Here is a 23635-nt window from a genome sequence, read left to right as displayed (position 1 = left end):
CACATCACCAACGAACTATCATGGTCCAAACATACCAAGACTGTCGTGAAGAGGGCACGACAAAACCTTTTCCCCCTCAGGAGACTGAAAAGATTTGGCATGGGTCTCCAGATCCTCAAAAGGTTATACAGTTGCACCATCGAGAGCATCCTGACCGGTTGCATCACCGCCTGGTATGGCAACTGCTCGGCATCTGACCGTAAGGAGCTACAGAGGGTGGTGCGAACGGCCCAGTACATCACTGGGGCCAAACTCCCTGCCTTCCAGGACCTATACAAAAGGTGGTGTCAGAGGAAATCCCATAAAATTGTCAGAGACTGTAGTCACCCAAGTTATAGACTGTTTTCTCCGCACGACAAGCGGTACCGGTGCACCAAGTCTAGGACCAAAAGGCTCGTCAACAGCTTCTACCGCCAAGCCATAAGACTGATGAACAATTAATAAAATCGCCACAGGACAATTTACATTGACCCCCCCCTTCCCTTTTGTACACTGCTGCTACTCGCTGTTTATTATTAATGCATAGTCACTTCGCCCCCAACCACATATACAGATTACCTCAACTAGCCTGTACCCCCTAACACTGACTCGGTACCGTGCCCCCTGTATATGGCCGAGTTATTGTTATTCTTATTGTGTTACTTTTTATTATTACTTTTTATTTTAGTCTACTTGGTAAATATTTTCTTAACTCTTCTTGAACTGCACTGTTGGTTAAGGGCTTGTAAGTTAGCATTTCACGGTGAAGTCTACACTTGTTGTATTCGGCGCATGTGTAACGGTCGTTCTCCTCCTCTTCGTCTGAAGAGGAGGAGTAGGGATTGGACCAAAGCGCAGCGTTGAAGGTAGACATAATTTATTAAATGAAAATGACGAAAACACGAATAACACTAGAGAAATACAAAACAAAAAACGATGTAGACAGACCTGGACTTGAGAACTTACATATAACGAAGAACGCACGAACAGGTATAGACTACAACAAACGATACAGTCCCGTGTGGTACAACATACAGACACAGGAGACAACCACCCACAAACAAACAGTGAGAACACCCTACCTTAATATGGTTCTCAATCAGAGGAAACGTCAAACACCTGCCTCTAATTGAGAACCCCATCAGGAACACATAACCCCAACATAGAAACACAAAACATAGACTACCCACCCAGCTCACGTCCTGACCAACTAAACAAAGTTAACAAAGGAAAAATAAGGTCAGGAACGTGACATAACCCCCCCCTTAAGGTGCGAACTCCGCGCACCAGCATAAAGTCTAGGGGGTCTGGGTGGGCGTCTGTCCACGGTGGCGGCTCTGGCGCTGGTCGTGGTCCCCACCCCACCATAGTCACTACCCGCTTTCGTAGCCTCCTCAAAATGACCACCCTCCAAATTAACCCCACTAGCTTAAGGGGCAGCACCGGAATGACGGGCAACACCGGAATGAGGGGCATCTCCGGAATGAGGGCATCTCCGGAATGAGGGGCAGCTCCGGACTGAGGGACGGATCCTGGCTGGCTGGCTCTGGCGGATCCTGGCTGGCTGGATCTGGCGGATCCTGGCTGGCTGGCTCTGGCGGATCCTGGCTGGCTGGCTGACTCTGTGGATCCAGGCTGGACGGCTCTGGCGGATCCTGGCTGGACGGCTCTGGCGGATCCTGGCTAGACAGCTCTGGCTGCTCATGGCTGGCTGACGCTCTGGCTGCTCATGGCGGCTGACGGCTCTGGCTGCTCATGGCTGGCTGACGGCTCTGGCTGCTCATGGCTGGCTGACGGCTCTGGCTTCTCATGGCTGGCTGACGGCTCTGGCTGCTCTAGGCTGGCTGACGGCTCTGGCTGCTCATGGCTGGCTGACGCGCTCTGGCTGCTCATGGCTGGCTGACGGCTCTGGCTGCTCATGGCTGGCTGGCGGCTCTGCTGCTCATGGCTGGCTTGCGGCTCTGGCTGCTCATGGCTGGCTGGCGGCTCTGGCTGCTCATGGCTGGCTGGCCGCTTCTGGCTGCTCTGGCTGCTGCGGCTCTGGCTGCTCATGGCTGGCTGGCGGCTCTGGCTGATCCTGTCTGGCGGAAGGCTCTGGCTGATCCTGTCTGGCGGAAGCTCTGCTGATCCTGTCTGCGGAAGGCTCTAGCGGCTCCTGTCTGCGGACGGCTCTAGCGGCTCCTGTCTGGCGGACCGCTCTAGCGGCTCCTGTCTGGCGGACGGCTCTGAAGGCTCAGTACAGACGGGCGGTTTGCAGGCTCAGTACAGACGGGCGTTTGAAAGCTCAGTACAGACGGGCGGCTTTGAATGCTCGGGACAGACGGGCGGCTCTGACGGCTCGGGACAGACGGGCGGCTCTGACGGCTCGGGACAGACGGGCGGCTCTGACGCTCGGACAGACGGGCAGCTCTGACGGCTCGGACAGATGGCAGCTCTGACGGTTCGGGACAGACGGGCAGCTCTGACGGCGCTTGGCAGACAGACAGCTCTGGCCGGCTGAGGCGCACTGTATGCCTGGTGCGTGGTGCCGGAACTGGAGGTACCGGGCTAAGGACACGCGCACTTCAGGCTAGTGCGGGGAGCAGCAACAGGGCACACTGGACTCTCAATGCGTACTATAGGCCGTGTGCGTGGTACCGGCACTGGTGGTACCGGGCTGAGGCGACGCACATCAGGGCGAGTACGGGGAGAAGGAACAGTGCGTACAAGACTCTGGAGACGCACAGGAGGCTTGGTGCGTGGCGTAGGCACTGGTGTAATGGGCTGAGACACGCACCACAGGGCTAGTACGTGGAGGAGGAACAGGGCTCTGGAGACGCACAGGAAACCTGGTGCGTTGTGTAGCACTGGTGTACTGGACTGGAGCGGGGAGGTGGCGCCGAAATTGGTTGTATGCTCCCCGTCGCCCGACCAGTGCGGGGAGGTGGAATAACCCGCACCAGGCTATGTAGGCGAACCGGGACACCATGCGTAAGTGCGTGCCATGTAAGCCGGCCGAGAGACGCACTGGTGACCAGATGCGTTGGCCGGCTTCATGACTACGGCTCAATCCTCAATCTGGCCCGGCCGATACGAGGCTGGTATGTACCGCCACGGGCTCTGAACACGTACAGGAGACACCATGCGCTCTACTGCGTAACACGGTGTCTGCCCGTACTCTCGCTCTCCACGGTAAGTACAGGGAGTAGGCGCAGGTCTCCTACCTGACTTCGCCACACTCCCTTTTAGCCCCCCCCCCAATACATTTTTGGGGTTTCTCTTCGGGTTTCCAGCCTCGCTACGTGCTGCCTCCTCATATCGCCGCCTCTCTGCTTTCGCTGCCTCCAGCTCAGCTTTGGGACGGCGATATTCTCCTGGCTGTGCCCAGGGTCCCTTTCCGTCCAGAATCTCCTCCCAAGTCCACGAGTCCTGTTTTTTTGGCCGCTGCTGCTGGTTCCTCTCACGCTGCTTGATCCTTGTTAGGTGGGTGGTTCGTAACGGTCGTTCTCCTCCTCTTCGTCTGAAGAGGAGAGTAGGGATTGGACCAAAGCGCAGCGTTGAAGGTAGACATAATTTATTAAATGAAAACGACGAAACACGAATAACACTAGAGAAATACAAAACAAATAAACGATGTAGACAGACCCGGACTTGAGAACTTACATATAACGAAGAACGCACGAACAGGTATAGACTACAAACAAACGATACAGTCCCGTGTGGTACGAACATACAGACACAGGAGACAACCACCCACAAACAAACAGTGAGAACACCSTACCTTAATATGGTTCTCAATCAGAGGAAACGTCAAACACCTGCCTCTAATTGAGAACCATATCAGGCAACACATAACCCCAACATAGAAACACAAAACATAGACTACTCACCCAGCTCACGTCCTGACCAACTAAACAAAGTTAAACAAAGGAAAAATAAGGTCAGGAACGTGACAGCATGTGACAACTAAAGTTTGATTTGGGTTGATTTGAAATCATTAGGGGGCTGCAGTTCGCAAATGACATTGCGCTTATCACCCTCACATGCTGACTAAACCGGCTCCGTGCGCCATCGTGTGCATCTTGATTTTGTCTATCCCCACCAGATGCGTTCATGAAACACAGGTTAAGTGGAGAAAGAGATGGATGGAGACAGAGCCAGAGACAGAGAGAGAGAGATGGTGAGGTGGTTTGCTCTCTCTGTCTCCTCTGTTTTTTTCTCATGTTTTATGGATGATGTGTATCTCCCAGGCCACTGTGTGTATCCTGTTGTTGATTTTAATCAAAGCTCCGAGCTGCTGAATAATAAAAAAGGGAAAAATGAAAAAGTATTCAGAAGCTTCAGAAGGGAAGGAGTAATTACCCATTACATCAGACCAGTTTTATTCACACTGGACAAAGAGAGAGAGCTCCCAGCAGGCCTGACTAATCACACCATGACGAAGTGTACTCGCTCACACACACGCGCATGTGAATGGGCACATACACACACGCATCCACAAACATAGACATAGACACACAAACAGCATTCCAGGGAGGATGCTACTGTTTAGCCAGAGAGGAAGGAGGAAAGTGCAGTGACAGAATCACATTGACACATGCTTGCAGGGTTATTTTTACATGTGCACGGGAGCCGTTAGGCAGTGCACATGTCGAGCCACTCCTTTACTGGTGACACCCCCAAACCCAGAGAACCAGACTGTTACTGTGACTGTTGTGTGGAAGAGCTTAAAGCAGTATGACATCTACAGTACCACAGAGGGGCTCTGAAGTGGATCCTTTTGACTGATGAAATACTTAAGGCTTCAAGGCAGTCCTAGGGAATTTCTGTAGGAGATCTCCCGGTATTCCCGCTGAAACCGGAAGTGCTATTTAAAAGCATATAATACCAGCGGAAAAAATCTGACATGATTATGCCATTGTAATTGTAGAAATTTAGGCTACACATGAATCTGATGTTTTCTTTTTGTATTTGTTTAAATTTAATCAACTCAAAGTTACCACACTATTTTGTTGATGTAGCCTAGTTTTAAGGTAGCCTAGGTCTATGAATCACTGTTGGCCGACTGGTCAAATATTATGAGGTCTAATGAAAATTACATTCGTTTTAGCCTACCTTTGGAAAATGTCAGGTGGCTTTTCTCTCCCCTTGCACCTGGCTATTGTTGGAAATTGGGAAGGTTGTGACAGTTTTTCCTTCATGATAAACCGCTTATTGTGGTGATAGTAACAGGGAACATCAAATTCTCCACTAAACAAACAGACCTAGGCAGAGATTCAGCACCATGGATAGCGCAGTTGATCAATTGCCCCCGAATCTGACCAGTAGCCCATTGTGCGCCCGCTTTTGTTACCCTAACATCATGAAACAATGACCACGTTTACATGTACACAGTATTCCGGATAGTAGCTCATATTTCGCTTAAGATCTTATCGGGATAAGCTGTTTACATGCACCTTTGATATCCCGCTCATGAGTATCCCTGTATCCATGAATAAACTGAATATTTATAATTTAAGTAGGCTACATGGGTAAAATCGAATAGTAACTGAAATATGGACACTGACTGTAGGCCTATATCCTCTCACATGTAGTGTAATATAATATTAACTCCTGCAGAATTATGCATTTCTTGCAGTGCAATTATTCAACACATTTTAATTTTGTCTTGGGAACAGTGTGGAGTGGAGAAATAGGATTTCTTTCTTTCAGCATCTCTTGAGAAAATGTGAATGAGCTTGTAATGTGTTATCTTTGACACTGTTATGCAGACACTATGCATAACACTATCTACAGTGATCATCAGCTATCTACAGTGATCATCAGCTATCTACAGTGATCATCAGCTATCTACAGTGATCATCAGCTATCTACAGTGATCATCAGCTATCTACAGTAATCCTGGCCGAATTACCGACCGGCCACGCAGGACGTGCCCTGACCTCCAGGGTACCCCCATGGATTTTGTTAGTCACTCTCACAGACATCATATTAACATGCCATAAGTCATGTAAAATGTGTAGAATTGCAGGAAATTAGCTTTAAACTGCCAACACTTCTCACCACCCCCATGGCAATTACAATTGAAGGAAATTAGCTGTAAAACTGCAAAACAAAATTGTTTTGTTAACCAAAGTTATTTATTTACCTTTTGATAATAAAATACTTTTTCTGCTAATAGGTCCCTCTGTAAGTATTAAATGATAGTTTTAAATCCTGGTGCTGAGTTAATGTGAGTTAATGTGTAGCAGCTAATAAGTGATGTGTTAGTACAGGGGTTGCCAAACTTTTTGCATTTTATTAATTTAGCAAATGTTCTTATCCAGAGCTACTTACAGTAGTAAGTGCATACATTTAATTATTTTTTCCCCTCTATACTGGTTCCCCGTTGGAATCGAATCTATAACCCTGGCATTGCAAGCACCATGCTCTAGCAACTGAGCCACTCGGGGACCCCCTTCCAGCATTGGGGAACATCCGGTGCCATCCCTAGGCGCATGCACAACGTCTATTTCTATGGGCACAAGCACTGTTCATGACACAAAGTGTTCACACCCCTCTTGTTGGTGGAGAAAATTTTGCACATTTAAGGCTTATTTTCTCCAATTCTACATATATTGTTATGGGGTGCAAAGAAAATGTGGCAGTTTTTAAGCAAATTTTCTTGTCATGTCTAATGTGTATTTATGTGATATTTGAGTGACAAAAAAATTACAACAATATCTATGGGCTAAAACACCTAAACAAATATATATATATGTGTGTGTGTATCATATATATATATGTGTATCATATATATATATATATATACAGTTGAAGTCGGAAGTTTACAGAAGTTTATTTAAACTCAGTTTTTCACAATTCCTGGCATTTAATCCAAGTAAAAATTCCCTGTTTTAGGTCAGTTAGAATCACCACTTTATTTTAAGAATGTGACATTTCAGAATAATAGTAGAGAGAATTATTTATTTCAGCTTTTATTTCTTTCATCACATTCCCAGTGGGTCAGAAGTTTACATACACTCAATTAGTACTTGGTAGCATTGCCTTTAAATTGTTTACCTTGGGTCAAACGTTCCGGGTAGCCTTCCACAAGCTTCCCACAATAAGTTGGGGGAATTTCGGCCCATTCCTCCTGACAGAGCTGAGTCAGGTTTGTAGGCCTCCTTGCTCGCACACGCTTTTTCAGTTCTGCACACAAATGTTTTATAGGGTTGAGGTCAGGGCTTTGTGATGGCCACTCCCAATACCTTGACTTTGTTGTCCTTTAGCCTTTTTGCCACAACTTTGGAATATGCTTGGGCTCATTGTCCATTGGAAGACCCATTTGCGACCAAGCTTTAACTTCCTGACTGGATGTTGCTTCAATATATCCCATAATTGTCCTCCCTCATGATGCCATCTATTTTGTGAAGTGCACCAGTCCCTCCTGCAGCAAGCACCCCCAACATGATGCTGCCAACCCCATGCTTCACGGTTGGGATGGTGTTCTTCGGCTTGCAAGCGTCCCCTTTTTCCTCCAAACACAACGATGGTCATTATGGCCAAACAGTTCTATTTTTGTTTCGTCAAACCAGAGGACATTTCTCCAAAAAGTACAATCTTTGTCCCATTACAGTTGCAAACCGTAGTCTGTCTTTTTTATGGCGGTTTTGGAGCAGTGGCTTCTTCCTTGCTGAGCGGCCTTTCAGTGTATGTCGATATAGGACTGGTTTACTGTGGATATAGATACTTTTGTACCTGTTTCCTCCAGCATCTTCACAAGGTCCTTTGCTGTTGTTCGCGATTGACTTGCACTTTTCGCACCAAAGTACGTTCATCTCTAGGAGACAGAACGCGTCTCCTTCCTAAGCGATATGACTGCTCCAAGGGATGAATCAGACCCTACAATTTTTTTTTCTGAGGTTCTTTTGATTTTCCCATGATGTCAAGCAAAAAGGCACTGAGTTTGAAGGTAGGCCTTGCAATACATCCACAGGTACACTTCCAATTGACTCAATGATGTCAATTAGCTATCAGAAGCTCTAAAGCCATGACCAATTTTTCTGGAATTTTCTAAGCTGTTTAAAGGCACAGTCAACTTAGTGTATGTAAACTTCTGACCCACTGGAATTGTGATACAGTGAATTATAAGTGAAATAATCTGTCTGTAAACAGTTGTTGGAAAAATGTCTTGTGTCATGCACAAAGTAGATGTCCTAACCGACTTGCCAAAACTATAGTTTGTTAACAAGAAATTTGTGGAGTGGTTGAAAAACGAGTTTAAATGACTCCAACCTAAGTGTATGTAAACTATATATAGTTGAAGTCAGAAGTTTACATACACTTAGGTTGGAGTTATTAAAACTAGTTTTTCAACCACTCCCCCTGGATATTCATTTCTATGTGTGGATTTGCAAATCAGTCTTTTCATGGTTGTCAATATGAATAACGTGTGGTTGTTCATGTGTGAGTGGCTTTGCGTACATGTGTGTTTTACATTCTCAGAGGAGAAAGCTGGCGCGGGCTTTATCCCCGAGTTGAGGGGGCCGACAGGAAGTGATGTAGTTTTATAGGATCATCCCTGGCTCTAATCCATCTCCATGTCGGAAGAGATTCAATCTAGAGATTCAGCCCTGTTACACACACACACGTGTACAAACAAACACACGTGTACAAACAAACACACACACACACACACACACACACAGTAAAATCTAGAAAGCTCTGCACATGGGTGGCAGTGCATTGCATCAGGCTGTAGGAATCATCTGTCAGCTCTTATTGGATTACTGGCAACACGTGTCTCCACTGTATCCAGCATGATTGTGAAATCCATTTCTCCCTATGTCTCAGACTCCATCGATAGGGAGCACAGTTACACTGTCAGTTTGTTATGCTGCACGTCTGTCTATCTCGCTCTCCTGTCTCTCTGTAGGCCTGCCAATCAAAGGATTGGGAGTATCTTAGTGGACACTTCATCTTGGTAGAGGAAGGGGCATGTACAAAATGGGGAATATAAAAACTAGAGGTCGACCGATTAACCGGAATTGCCGATTAATTAGGGCCGATTTCAAGTTTTCATAACAATCGATAATCAGCATTTTTGGACACTGATTATGGCCGATTACTACATTGCACTCCACGAGTAGACTGCGTGGAAGGCTGACTACCTGTTATGCGAGTGCAGCAAGGAGCCAAGGTAAGGTGCTAGGTAGCATTAAACTTACAAAAAACAATCAATCTTAACATAATCACTAGTTAACTACACATGGCTGATGATATTACTAGTTTATCTAGCTTGTCCTGCGTTGCATATAATCGATGCGGTGCCTGTTAATTTATCAATGAATCACAGCCTACTTCGCCAAACGGGTGATTTAACAAGCGCATTCGCGAAAAAAGCCCTGTCGTTGCACCAATGTGTACTGTCACGTTTCTGACCTTATTTCCTTTGTTTAGTCTTTATTTAGTTGGTCAGGACGTGAGTTGGGTGGGTATTATCTATGTTGTCTGTTTCTATGTGGGGTTTTCTCGTTTGGCCTGATATGGTTCTCAATCAGAGGCAGCTGTCATTCATTGTCTCTGATTGGGAACCATATTTAGGTAGCCTGTTTTCTGTTGGGGTTGGTGGGTGATTGTCTATGTGTAGTGTTTGTGTCAGCACTATTGTTATTTAGCTTCACGGTCGTCGTTTATTGTTTTTGTATTAGTTTCGTTAAGTGTTCTCTGTCTATTAAAATCAAGATGAACACATACCACGCTGCATATTGGTCCTCCGATCCTTCAAACTTTTCCTCCTCAGACGAGGAGGAAGACGACAGCCGTGACATGTACCTAACCATAAGCATAAATGCCTTTCTTAAAATCAATACACAAGTGCAGTGGGGAGAACAAGTATTGGATACACTGCTGATTTTGCAGGTTTTCCTACTTACAAAGCATGTAGAGGTCTGTAAAAATCCAGAAAATCACATTGTATGATTTTTAAGTAATTAATTAGCATTTAATTGCATGGCATAAGTATTTGATACATCAGAAAAGCAGAACTTAATATTTGGTACAGAAACCTTTGTTTGCAATTACAGAGATCATACGTTTCCTGTAGTTCTTGACCAGGTTTGCACACACTGCAGCAGGGATTTTGGCCCACTCCTCCATACAGATCTTCTCCAGATCCTTCAGGTTTCGGGGCTGTCGCTGGGCAATACGGACTTTCAGCTCCCTCCAAAGATTTTCTATTGGGTTCAGGTTGGATGCTGGCTAGGCCACTCCAGGACCTTGAGATGCTTCTTACGGAGCCACTCCTTAGTTGCCTGGCTGTGTGTTTCGGGTCGTTGTCATGCTGGAAGACCCAGCCACGACCCATCTTCAATGCTCTTACTGAGGGAAGGAGGTTGTTGGCAAGATCTCGCGATACATGGCCCCATCCATCCTCCCTCAATACGGTGCAGTCGTCCTGTCCCCTTTGCAGAAAGCATCCCAAAGAATGATGTTTCCCCTCCATGCTTCACGGTTGGGATGGTGTTCTTGGGTTGTACTCATCTTTCTTCTTCCTCCAAACACGGCGAGTGGAGTTTAGACCAAAAAGCTCTATTTTTGTCTCATCAGACCACATGACCTTCTCCCATTCCTCCTCTGGATCATCCAGATGTCATTGGCAAACTTCAGACGGCCTGGACATGCGTGGCTTGGAGCAGGGGGACCTTGCGTGCGCTGCAGGATTTTAATCCATGACGGCGTAGTGTGTTACTAATGGTTTTCTTTGAGACTGTGGTCCCAGCTCTCTTCAGGTCATTGACCAGTCCTGCGTGTAGTTCTGGGCTGATCCCTCACCTTCCTCATGATCATTGATGCCCACAAGGTAGATCTTGCATTGAGCCCAGACCGAGGTGATTGACCGTCATCTTGAACTTCTTCCATTTTCTAATAATGCGCCAACAGTTGTTGCCTTCTCACCAAGCTGCTTGCCTATTGCCCTGTAGCCATCCCAGCCTTGTGCATGTCTACAATTTTATCCTGTGTCCTTACACAGCTCTCTGGTCTTGGCATTGTGGAGAGGTTGAGTCTGTTTGATTGAGTGTGTAGACAGGTGTCTTTTATACAGGTAACGAGTTCAAACAGGTGCAGTTAATACAGGTAATGAGTGGAGAACAGGAGGCTTCTTAAAGAAAAACTAACAGGTCTGTGAGAGCGGAATTCTTACTGTTGGTAGGTGATCAAATACTTATGTCATGTAATAAAATGAAAATGAATTACTTAAAATCATACAATGTGATTTCTGGATTTCTGTTTTAGATTCCGTCTCTCACAGTTGAAGTGTACATATGATAAAAATGAAAGACCTCTACATGCTTTGTTATTAGGAAAACTGCAAAATCGGCTGTATCAAATACTTTGTTCTCCCCAATGTATATATTTTTAACCTGCATATTTAGTTAATATTGCCTGCTAACATGAATTTCTTTTAACTAGGAAATTGTGTCACTTCTCTTGCTTCTGTGCAAGCAGAGTCAGGGTAGTTTGGGCCGCCTGGCAGTTTGGGCCGCCTGGTCGTTGCGAACTGTGGTGAAGACCATTTCTTCCTAACAAAGACCATAATTAATTTGCCAGAATTGTACATAATTATGACATAACATTGAAGGTTGTGCAATGTAACAGCAATATTTAGACTTAGGGATGCCACCGTTAGATAAAATACGGAATGTTCCGTATTTCACTGAAAGAATAAACGTTTTGTTTTCGAATTATAGTTTCCAGATTTGACCATATTACTGACTTAAGGCTCGTATTTCTTTGTGTTTATTATATTATAATTAAGTCTATGATTTGATAGAGCAGTCTGACTGAGCGGTGGTAGGCAGCAGCAGGCTCGTAAGCATTCATTCAAACAGCACTTTCCTGCATTTTCCAGCAGCTCTTCGCTGTGCTTCAAGCATTGCGCTGTTTATGACTTCAAGCCTATCAACTCCCGAGATTAGGCTGCGTACAACTAAAGTACCTATTAGAACATCCAATAGTCAAAGGTATATGAATGCAAATGGTATAGAGAGAAATAGTCCTATAATAACTACAACCTAAAACTTCTTACCTGGGAATATTGAAGACTCATGTTAAAAGGAACCACCAGCTTTCATATGTTCTCATGTTCTGGGCAAGGAACTTAAACGTTAGCTTTTTTACATGGCACATATTGCACTTTTACTTTCTTCTCCAACACTTTGTTTTTGCATTATTTAAACCAAATTGAACATGTTTCATTATTTATTTGAGACTAAATTGATTTTATTGATGTATTATATTAAGTTAAAATAAGTGTTCATTGAGTATTGTTGTAATTGTCATTATTACAAATATATATATAAAAATCGTCCGATTAATTGGTTTTGGCTTTTTTTGGTCCTCCAATAATCGGTATCGGTATCGGCGTTGAAAAATCATAATCGGCCGACCTCTAATAAAAACTAGATGCCCATGATGCCTACTGTTGAAAAGATGAAATGATGACTTCCTGAATGGAACGCCCGGGTTCTAAACTAAATCATGCTTTTCTCTCTCACTGTTTGATTCCCGAGCAACTCCTGTTGCTGCAGTTTCCCTCCAGCTTGAGCTATGACATGGATATTTACAGGACTTACTGATATCTACGTCTTTTTGCGCTCTTTTCCTTTATTTACTCCCTCCTTTCATACCCACTGATGAATAGAGTCACGTCATCAGAGTCATTCTATCAATATGAGGATTTCTTTTCAGAATCTCCCAGTTTCTATGTACGAATGAGTGCGTTTGTCTGTAAGTGGTTTATATTTTTTGTATTTTCAGCTATGTTGTCACAGCCATTTCTCAGGTGCTAGGTATGCATTGATGCAAACTAAGACACAGGAGGTCATATAATTGGAAATTAAAAGTGCACCTAAGCCGTTATTGTACCACCTCTCTCTCTCTCGCTCTCTGGGCCTGCCTGGAGTTGAGAGATAAACAGCTACATTGTAATCTGTGGGTGGCACAAACCTATAAAGCAGGCGATTAAGTAAACAATTCCCTCTCTCTTCTTATCTTTCTCTCTCCCTGTCACTCATGTGTTGACATCAGCGTGTGTCATGTGTGTGTGTCTCTACAGAGCAGCGCGAGCATTTGGAGAGTACCTGTCCCACACACACCCTGAGAACCGAAACGGATCAGGTCAGCATCCCTCCCTAACTGCCACCGTTTGTTCTCCCTCCATTTTTCTGTTCATTTTCCTCATGTGCTTTTCTCTCTTTTCTTTTGGAACAGCATATTTACTCCATACTCCATGATATGTAAATCACTGATGGAGGGTAATGTTCCACTCTCCTATTCTCTGTCCTATCTGCTCTCTATTTCTATTTGTCTCATTCTGTAACTCCTCCATCTCTCTCTCTCCTTCTGCTTCACCTTGCAGCACATCTCCTGTCTGACACGTTTGTGGGTCCAGACTCTGACTCCTCTGGTGGTGTCCGTCACCACAACAACAACCACCCATACCCCCACAGGGGTTCTCCAGCCCCCCCTGAGTCCAGCCTGGTGAAATCTCCGCTGGGCCACCTCCAGCCCCCGCCCCCCTCCATCACCACCACCAAGGCCCGTCTGTCTCTAGAGCGCAGCTTCTCGGCCGAAGAGGACCAGCAGAAGTGTGTGGAGTGTGCCCTGCAGCCTGCCCGTGTCTACACCATCACCGGAGAGCACAGTATGCTGGGTAGCAACCGGGGCAGCAAGGAGAGCCTGGAGCTGGAAGTGCTGAAGGGGGCATCGACCCTGGTCCAGCCCTCCACCTCCCCCTCATCCACCTCCTCCCCCACCCAGCACCACCTTCGCCACGGACACCGTGGCAACACTCATCGGGATGATGGGAGCCATCGTCACGGCAACCCTGTTGCCGGCGGCAGCAGTGGCAACCACCACACTCTGGCTGTTACCGGCGGGGGTGCTGCACACCATGGTCACCATGGCAGCCACCACCACCTGTCCCAGCAGCCCCTGTCAAGCTCGGTCAGCGCCCACAACATCCGCAGCTGGGGTGAGGGGGGAAAGGGGGGCTCACGGGAGGACTGCAGCCTCAACATGGCCTTGGACTCTAGCGGGGCTCCATCCCGTAGCCAGGGCTCCCTGGATCTAGAGAGCTCCCGCGAGGCAGGCAAGCAACACAGACGCCTTGAGAGGATGTGGAGTGTGGACCGGATGACTGGGCTGGAGAGAGGTGAGCCGGGGGAGACAGAGAGGGAGAGGCGCTGAAATCCAAAAGGGGTTGTGTGGTGAAGGGGGGGTCGATGTTAGTTGGATGGTCTGTATTTCTGACTCTTCGTCTCTCCTCTGCTCTCTCTCCCTGTGTGTCTCCCTCTCTCCCTCTGTGGAGTGAACTGGTGCTGTGTCCTTTGAGGTTTCTTATCGTTGCTATAAAGAGTTTAAAAACATACACACTATGTGGCTGGCTGCTACTGTAACTTCCATTCATTATCTCTCTCGCCACAGAGGACAACAACTGGTACCCAAAAGACAATATGTTCAGCTTTCAGACTGCTACTACCACCATGCAGGCGTGAGTACCCAGGCCTCACACACATACACAGAAGCACACACACACACACACATGCACATATACAAACATATAATATTATCAAACAAACATACCATGTAGAGGACCAAACAGTTAGACACACACATATGTACATAGACTAGTGCACACCCACACACATTCACATACATAATATCTCCCACAACAAGCCACAGTTGTCTACAGTAAGCTAGTTACAGTGAATCAGTGTGACCTTAGGGACAGATGCTTGTGCAGGTGCTAGTCCTGCTAACAACTGAACACCTGTCTCTCTGGGAACACACTGACATCCCAACTAGCACATTTGGTTCCTTGGAAGATGTGGGAACGTACATCTTTCATTTCCCATTGGCTCTGGGAACTACGTTTCCTGTCTGGTAAAACTGAACGTTTTTTAAACCTTCTGGGGGCATCGACCCTGGTCCAGCCCTCCACCTCCCCCTCATCCACCTCCTCCCCCACCCAGCACCACCTATCTCCCGGGTGGCGCAGTGGTCTAGGGCACTGCATCGCAGTGCTAGCTGCGCCACCAGAGTCTCTGGGTTCACGCCCAGGCTGGGCTGGGTTCGCGCCCAGGCTCTGTCGCAGCCGGCCGCAACCGGGAGATCCGTGGGGCGACGCACAATTGGCATAGCGTCGTCCGGGCTAGGGAGGGTTTGGCCGGTAGGGAGGGTTTGGCCGGTAGGGATATCCTTGTCTCAGTATGTAAAAAATGTAATAAAATGTATGCACTCTACTGTAAGTCGCTCTGGATAAGAGCGTCTGCTCTTGGCCGGTAGGGATATCCTTGTCTCAGTATGTAAAAATGTAATAAAATGTATGCACTCTACTGTAAGTCGCTCTGGATAAGAGCGTCTGCTAAATGACTAAAATGTAAATGTAAAAATGTTCTGAGAACGGAAGTGAAAATTTTGCCTGATCTGGGAACGGAAATGTTAATGGTAGGTTCTGAGAATGTTTCACTATGGTTCCCTGACAGTTTTCCTGGGAGGTTTTATTAATGTTCTGAGAACATGTTAGCTTAGTTTGGGTTAATTGTTTTAAACTCCAAGCACAGATAGGACCCATGGAAATGTATTTGCTTAGGCGTTAATTATGCAAACACATTTCTTTTTTTTATTGTGACACAGCATCAGTAAGTTTCAAACCTATGCTCTTCTGTTCTCTATCCTTGGAATTAGTCCACTGCGCCACCAGGATGGAGCTAGCATGCCATCATAAAAATCGGTTTATTTTAGTCTATTCAAATAGACCCCATTTCAAAGGAAACAAGCCCTCATTAAGATCAGGTGTGGCCAATTAGTGGGCGCGGCCAACACACCTGAACACACTTAACAAGATAGAGGATAGAGAGAGTTTTGTTATTTTAACGTTACGAATACTTTCTTGTGTTTTTGTTCTTTAAATAAAACCATGAGGAAACCTGCAGACAAACATTATGCTGATTTTAATCAAAAAACACTCTCTGTTTGTCATAGAGGGACAATATTAATATCAGATGAAAGGCAAGTTCCTAACACGCTAGAGCTCTGTGAGACGTCCACAGTAATAGGGGCATACGTTTTGATCAAGAGAGACATTTAGAAAATATGTACATTTTCAATAACACTAAACATACAAATATGTATTTTACAGTTATAAGGTGAAATCTTATAGTTAGTTGTTTTATAATTTGATTATAAAAAGCATTTAAGTATTTAGAAAGCATATAAGTAATTTGAAACCTTATAAAGTTTTGTTGAATAGGAAATACATCATCAAATATTTCATATTTTAATCATATTTGTACTGGGTACTTGAGCTTGTATCCTCAAAAGGGACTACATCTCAGCAATGTATTCCAAAAAAATACCAGAAAGGTGAGATTTGAACTTTTCTTGGCGTATGCAGCATTACTACTTATTGTTTATGGCCCTCTCATGATAACTAATTACTTTTGGGGATGATGTAGATTACATTTTAGATTACATTCAGTTACATTTAACTGGTTTTAAATAGAACACTGAAGAAAGCTGTAGGAAACGTTATGCTGAAGTACTGAAATTCCAACAGAAGAATGTTGTTTCTTAACATTCTCTGAACTGTCTTGTTTTGCACACTTTGTACAAAATAATAAAATGCAGTACTACAGGATATTTCTTAACGTAGCTCTTTATTAGCTAGCTATAACTGGCATGTTCACGTATCGCCAACCAGGATCAAACTGACCATGACCTAACCATTTTGGTGGTCTAAACCAATCATAGCACAGTATGATATGGCGGTAAAATGCATCCAATTATAATTCAGTATGTTTACACATATGAATATTACATTAACTATTTGAGAACATTCCCAATTTCAAACCAAAACATTACCAAAACTGAAATGTAACCATGTTTGAACTTTTAGGAAATGTCCTGTTAAAAGTAATGAAATACCTAAAAAATATCAAACAATTGTCAAGATCCTTAAATGTGCTGAGAATTTTCCAAGGTCAAGCAACTATCCTGCATGTTTCCCAGAATGTTGTGGGAAGGTTGTATGCAAAATAACCATAGTAACCACGCTCTCACCAAGATCTAAGAAACATATGGTTCTCAGAACATTATGTGCTAGATGGGATGTCACTGGGACTCAACATCCAGCAAAAAGCAAAAAATAATCTCTCTCTCTCTTTCTATCTCTGTATCCCGTCTCTGTGTCTCTCTCTCTCTGATAATGCTTCCTCTCTCCTTTAATACACACACGTTGTAATAGTCATGACCTATAGGATGTTAATGTTTTTCTCTCTCTTTCTCTTTCATGCACTTCTTTCTCTGCCCCACTGCAGGATATCGTGAGTATCTTTGACATGTTGAATCTAGCTTCTCTCCTGCTCCTAAACCCCCATGACCCTTAACCCTATGACCTTTAACTCCATGACCTGTAACCCTTCCCTAGGCTGAGTGTTTCCCTGGGCTGAGTGTTTCCCTGGGCTGAGTGTTTCCCTGGGCTGAGTGTTTCCTGGGCTGAGTGTTTCCCTGGGCTGAGTGTTTCCCTGGGCTGAGTGTTTCCCTGGGCTGAGTGTTTCCTGGGCTGAGTGTTTCCTGGGCTGAGTGCTCTACCAACAGTGAAACCATGTCCTAACCCACTACAACCCAGACATAGCCGTTGTAGTTAGCTGAACCCCTATGCAAAACAAACCCATACCACTGACTGAACCCTTCACTAATCCACTGCAACTGACTGCAACTGAGCCTTTAGCCAACCCCAAAACCAAGCCATGGAAAAGGGCCTTTGTGCGCTGAGCCGTCCTGAGCCCTGTCACTGCAGCTAAACTTAGCTCTAATCCACACTGCAAGAAGACCCTGGGGCGACTGGCACAGACAGACAGCTAATAACCCATACCCAGTCGCAAGATGCAGACTGATCTGGCTGCAGCACTGTTCTCCCTCACCTCTGGCTGCTTGATACCTCCAACTAACCCACATGATCAACTCTTCAGCTAAACCCCAGCTGGCCCTACCTTCTAACGCTAACCTTCTTAACTAACTCAAACAAAGAGACAGCATCCCAAATCCCCATGATGCAAACCTAGCCGTTACAGCAACATCCCCCAGAGTACTGTAGCTAAACCCTGCCAATACCCCCGCCTCCCCTCCTCTTCCTCCTGCGCTATATCTCTCACCTCGTGCTAAGCCAGCATTCTCCCTCTCATCCTTTCATTCTGTGCCACGTCCCGGCAGGGCTTTCCGGGGATTTGTGCAGAGAAAGAGGAGAGAGAGGGAGCTGGATTCGGCTGAAGTCATCCAGAGGTACCTACTGTGTTCCTGGCTGGTCAGGGTGTGCTGCTGTGCTCCAGTACTCTCTGACTCTCCCCATCCATTATCCATAGAATAGATTTAGACTCCCAGGAGGGGTAGAAAATAGCATGAGGCACCATGACGTTATTACTATAAGTGAGAGAAAAAAGTATCTAAATTGTAATATTGGGATGCAGACTCTATGTAATACATTTAAACTCTATATCTGCCAGGGTATTGTTTATTTTTCTTAAGCTCATAACCATGTGTGTATGGTGTATATTTTTGTTTCAAAGTAGATTTGTTTAGCACTACCTAGAAACACTCTGTGTGACCCTGATTTAGCCCACTGCAGTAAAAGGTTAACCCTAATTTGCTCCAAAGGCATTGAATACATTTCACTGCACCTATCCAGTGTATGTGACAATGAAACATATCTCTCATTTATTCCATTACAGCCATTACAATGAGCCCATCCTCCTACAGCTCCTCACACCAACCTCCTCTGGTGAGGTCGTACAATAGTATGGAACCTAGCTAGCTCAGCGCTAACGTAGCTAAAACTTACGATGAGCTTGGCTACTGTATATGAGGCATAGTTAGCGATGCAAACCAGGCTAACTGGACAGGTGACTTTGGGAGTGAACCCATTACCCTGGCAGAGTCAGTCAGATGGGCAGACGAATGAACGGACAGATGTTTTCCCACAATGCCAGGTTGCTGCAGTAAAAGGTCACTGTGGCACAAAGCTGATTAATTGAGGAGCAACACACCCCCGTCCCCTCTGTCTGGACATGGAGAGGTGGAGAGAGAGAGAGAGATGGAGAGGAGGAGAGGTAGAGAGAGAGGGAGGAGGAGCAGAGAGGAGATGGGGAAGAGAGGGGGGATACGAGATAGGGAGACAGAGGGAACGTGAGGTGGGGAGAGGAGAGTGGAGAGATGGGAAAAGAGAGGGAGGGCCAGGGTGCATTGGAGCAGCCTACAGCACACAAGACTCCCAATCAGAGTATACACAGAGGGAGAGAGAATGAGGGAGAAAAAGGATAGATAGCGCCGGAGGAGCATCGGATCGGCCCTCAGCGCCTGAGCAGCATAGAGAGATAGACGAAGGGAGATAAAAAGGGAACAGAGGTAGAGAGAGGACAATGGAGAGAGAGGGAGTAAATGAGAGGTAGGAAGAGAGAGAGAGGAGAGCCGGTGACTCATCCCCAGCTGGCTGAGTGGGCGGAGGGGTGTTTTCTCCTTCTCTTTCATCCTCTCATTAGCCGACGACCTGCTGCATGTCTCCTCTGTGGGGATGCAGGGAAAAAGAGGAGAGGAGAGCTGGTCCCTGTTCTCCATTCTATCAGCTCACACTCACGCCATCCGTCACGCAACGATAGTGATGAGGCTTGCTCTTTTTTAGGGTTGAGGGGTTAGGGAGGGGTTAGGGAATGTTTGAAAAAGCACTGTTTTAATCACGATATAAAACGAGTCTGATCCCTCTCTCTCTCTCACACACTCTCTCTCTCTCTCTCTCTGTCATCCTCATGTCTCACACTTCTCCACCCATACGCGGTAGCTATGTTTGACCCTGTCTTCATTAGACGTGTTGTTGCCCTGGTGAACAATCACAAGGCATGCTGAAGAGATGAAGTGAGGAGAGGAAATGTTTATTTATTAGAAAATAGCTATAATACAGAATGAATGGCATGAATAAGGAACGACAGGCAGGCAGTTAAGAGGGGGAAACAGACAGAGCACACAATGATATTGGTTGTTAATGAAATGTCACTCAAAGCTATGAAGAGGCGTAACACTTTAAGCTGGTCCATGAAGAAGGCTTCTGTATTTTTCTCTTTGATCTGGGCCAGGTATTCCCCAAACTGGGGTACGCATCGGGGGTACGCCAAATAAGAATGTGATTCATGTCCTTTTTTTTATACAACATTATTTCTTCACATTTTCAAACAGTCCATTTAGTAAGGCCCGCGTCCATAGAGACACATACCAGCTCTACTGGTAGTACTGTTACTACCAGCAGTACTACACCTGCACCTGTCGACGACACAATTTGTTCTGCTTCCACGAGCACATCCAACGCTAACATCAGTAATTCTACATTTGTTGTTAGCCCAGCTAGCATGGACACTGATAGTTGTGAATCTGATGCAGCCAAAGAGCTACTGCCCCCTTACCTGGGGAAGCACCGAACAACGGACAGGGACGTTGGACCATCGAAGAGACGCAAATATGATGAGAACTACATTGATTTGGGGTTCACTTATATTGGGAGTAGTGCCTTTCCTCAGCCACAGTGTGTTATATGTGCAAAAGTACTATCTCACAACTCAATGAAACCTTCACTCTTGCGCAGACATTTAGAAATAAAAACATGCCAATTGGAAAAATAAGCCACAGGAGTTTTTTGAGCGAGAATTAAGACGACTTTCAAGTTGTAAGACATGTATAAAACCAACAGATACCATTAATAAGAAGGGCTAGAAGCGTCTTATATGGTGAGCTACCAAGTGGCTAGGACAGGCAAGCCCCATACTATTGTGGATGACTTAATTCTTCCTGCTGCCGTGGATATGGCTGGGACAATGCTGAGGGAAAAGACCAACAAAAACTATACAGACAATATCTTCATCAAACAACACTGTTTCACGACGCATCAGTGACATGGCAGGAGATGTTTTGAAACAATTACTGCTTCGCATACAAGCCAGTGAATTCTATGCATTACAGCTGGATGAGTCAACAGACGTGGCGGGCCTGGCACAGCTCCTGGTATATGTCTGTTACGTTTATGGAGGTTCAATTAAGGAAGACATCCTCTTCTGCAAACCACTGGAAACCAGGACAACAGAAGAGGATATTTTTAAAGTACTGGACAGCTTTGTGACATCAAATGGACTTCGGTGGTCAAGATGTGTTGGTATCTGTTCTGATGGCGCCAAAGCCATGACAGAGAGACATAGTGGAGTGGTAATGCGCATGTAAGCAGTTGCTCCCGAAGCCACTTGGGTACACTGCAGCATCCACTGAGAGGTTCTTGCTGCCAAGGGAATGCCTGACAGCTTGAAAGACGTTATGGACACTACAGTGAAAATGGTTAACTTTGTTAAAACAAGGCCCCTGAACTCTCGTGTATTTTCTGCACTATCCAATGATATGGGCAGCGACCATGTAACACTTTTACAACCTACAGAAGTGCACTGGTTATCAAGCGGCAAAGTATTGACATGTTTTTTTGAATTGAGAGACGAGCTTAAAGTTTTCTTTACTGACCATAATTTTCACTTGTCTGACCGCTTGCATGATGACGAGTTTCTCACACGACTGGCCTATCTGGGTGATGTTTTTTCTCACCTGAATGATCTGAATCTAGGATTACAGGGACTCTCCGCAACTATCTTCAATGTGTGGGACAAAATTGAGGCTATGATTAAGAAGTTGGAGCTCTTCTCTGTCTGCATTAACAAGGACAACACACAGGTCTTTCCATCATTGTATGATTTTTTGTGTGCAAATGAACTCAAGCTTACAGACAATGTCAAATGTGATATAGCGAAGCACCTGAGTGAGTTGGGTGCGCAATTAAGCAGGTACTTTCCTGAAGCGCATGACATAAACAACTGGATTCGTTATCCCTTTCATGCCCTGCCTCCAATCCACTTACCGATAATAAATGTATCGTATAGTGTGTATGTGGCAGGCTTACAATGATGGCAAAAAACAACATTTGAAAGTGCGCTGACCTTGGTGCTAGAGGGGGTACGCAGCTGGAGGTTGAATATTTGAAGGGGTACGGGACTATAACAAGTTTGGAAACCACTGATCTAGGCTACTGGTTCAAACATCTCTAGTCAGAAACATCTGACAAAGGGCAGTGGTGTTACATGTAGCAACAGGTACATATATACGGTTATGTAGCAGCAGGTACATATATACGGTTATGTAGTAGCAGGTACATATATACGGTTATGTAGTTAGCAGCGTACATATATACGGGTTATTGTAAGCAACAGGTACATATATACGTTATGTAAGTAGCAGGTAATAATTATACGGTTATTAGAGCCAGGTACATTATTCAGGTTATGTAGTAGCAGGCTACTATATACGGTATATGTTAGTTTAGTAGCAGGTACATATATACGGTTATTGTCGAGTAGCAGGTTCATATATACGGTTATGTAGTAGGCAGGTACAATATTACGGTTATGTAGTAGCATGGTAACATATATACGGTTATGTAAGGTAGCAGGGTACATATGGTTATGTAGTAAGCAGGTTACAATATATACCGGTTATGTAGTGACCATAGATATATACGGTTATGTAGTAGCAGGTACATATATATACGGTTATGTAGTAGCAGGTACATATATACGGTTATGTAGTAGCAGGTAGATATATACAGTTATGTAGCAGCAGTTGAATGGTCCAATGTTACTTAAAACACTCATCTTAAATCTTTAAATTAAAAAATGTTGTGCACGTCTCTGTCACACTTTTTATCTTATTGGTTACATCACAAATGGCACCCTATTCCCTACGTATATACTGCACTACTTTCCACAGTGCTCTGGTCAAAAGAAGTACACTATGTAGGGTGCCATTTGGGTCACATACACTCTCTTTCCCTTATTAACTCACGTCCTCCTCTAAATGATTCTTCCCTTCTTTTCTTCCTCCTCCTCCTCCTCCTCCTCTCTCCCCATCTCCATCTCCTCATGCCCAATCTGCCCACAGGAACTTCCGGAAGCATCTTAGAATGGTGGGCAGCAGGAGAATGAAGGCACAGAGTGAGTCACAGTGTTACTGTGTGCTGTGTGTTCTCCCAACATGTCCTCCCCCCATCAGTGGTTTTGTGTTTTGTTGTCTTTGTGTTTATGCATGGCCCTGTGTGTGATGTGCCCTATCTCTATGTATATTGGTGTGTGGCATGCCGTTGTGCACCGATGAATGTGTGTGTGTTGGCACACATTTGATGAACCTACAGTGTGTGTGTTATTGCTGGTGTTGAGGCGTAGTCGATGCTGGATATGCTAATCGTTAAGCTAACGAATGAAATATCTCCCCAGTCTCTCATTGGTGAGGCTGGGTTTGTTGCACCTAGCCAAAACTCATCCACCCAGTGTGTCCTCTGGAGAGGAGTTGAAGTTTTCGGGGATGGTACGTGTGTGTGTGTGTGCGTGTGTGTGTGCGTGTGAGCGTACGTGTGCGTACAGGATTGTGTGTGTGTACAATGAACCGTGTGTCGGTGTGTGTGTGTTCAGGGTGTTTGTGTTCAGGGTGTATGTGTTCAGGGTGTGTGTGTTCAGGGTGTATGTGTTCAGGGTGTATGTGTTCAGGGTGTATGTGTTCAGGGTGT

General features: G+C 45.3%; 1 pseudogene; it reads left to right on the top strand.

Moving 5' to 3' along the window:
* The window catches only part of LOC111960859 (NMDA receptor synaptonuclear signaling and neuronal migration factor-like), a 66210-nt pseudogene that overhangs the window by 18496 nt on the left and 24079 nt on the right, over positions 1 to 23635 (top strand).

Source organism: Salvelinus sp. IW2-2015, linkage group LG4q.1:29 (assembly GCF_002910315.2).
Source record: "Salvelinus sp. IW2-2015 linkage group LG4q.1:29, ASM291031v2, whole genome shotgun sequence".
NCBI classification, from domain to species: domain Eukaryota; kingdom Metazoa; phylum Chordata; class Actinopteri; order Salmoniformes; family Salmonidae; genus Salvelinus; species Salvelinus sp. IW2-2015.
This window is presented reverse-complemented; position numbering and strand designations above follow the sequence as displayed.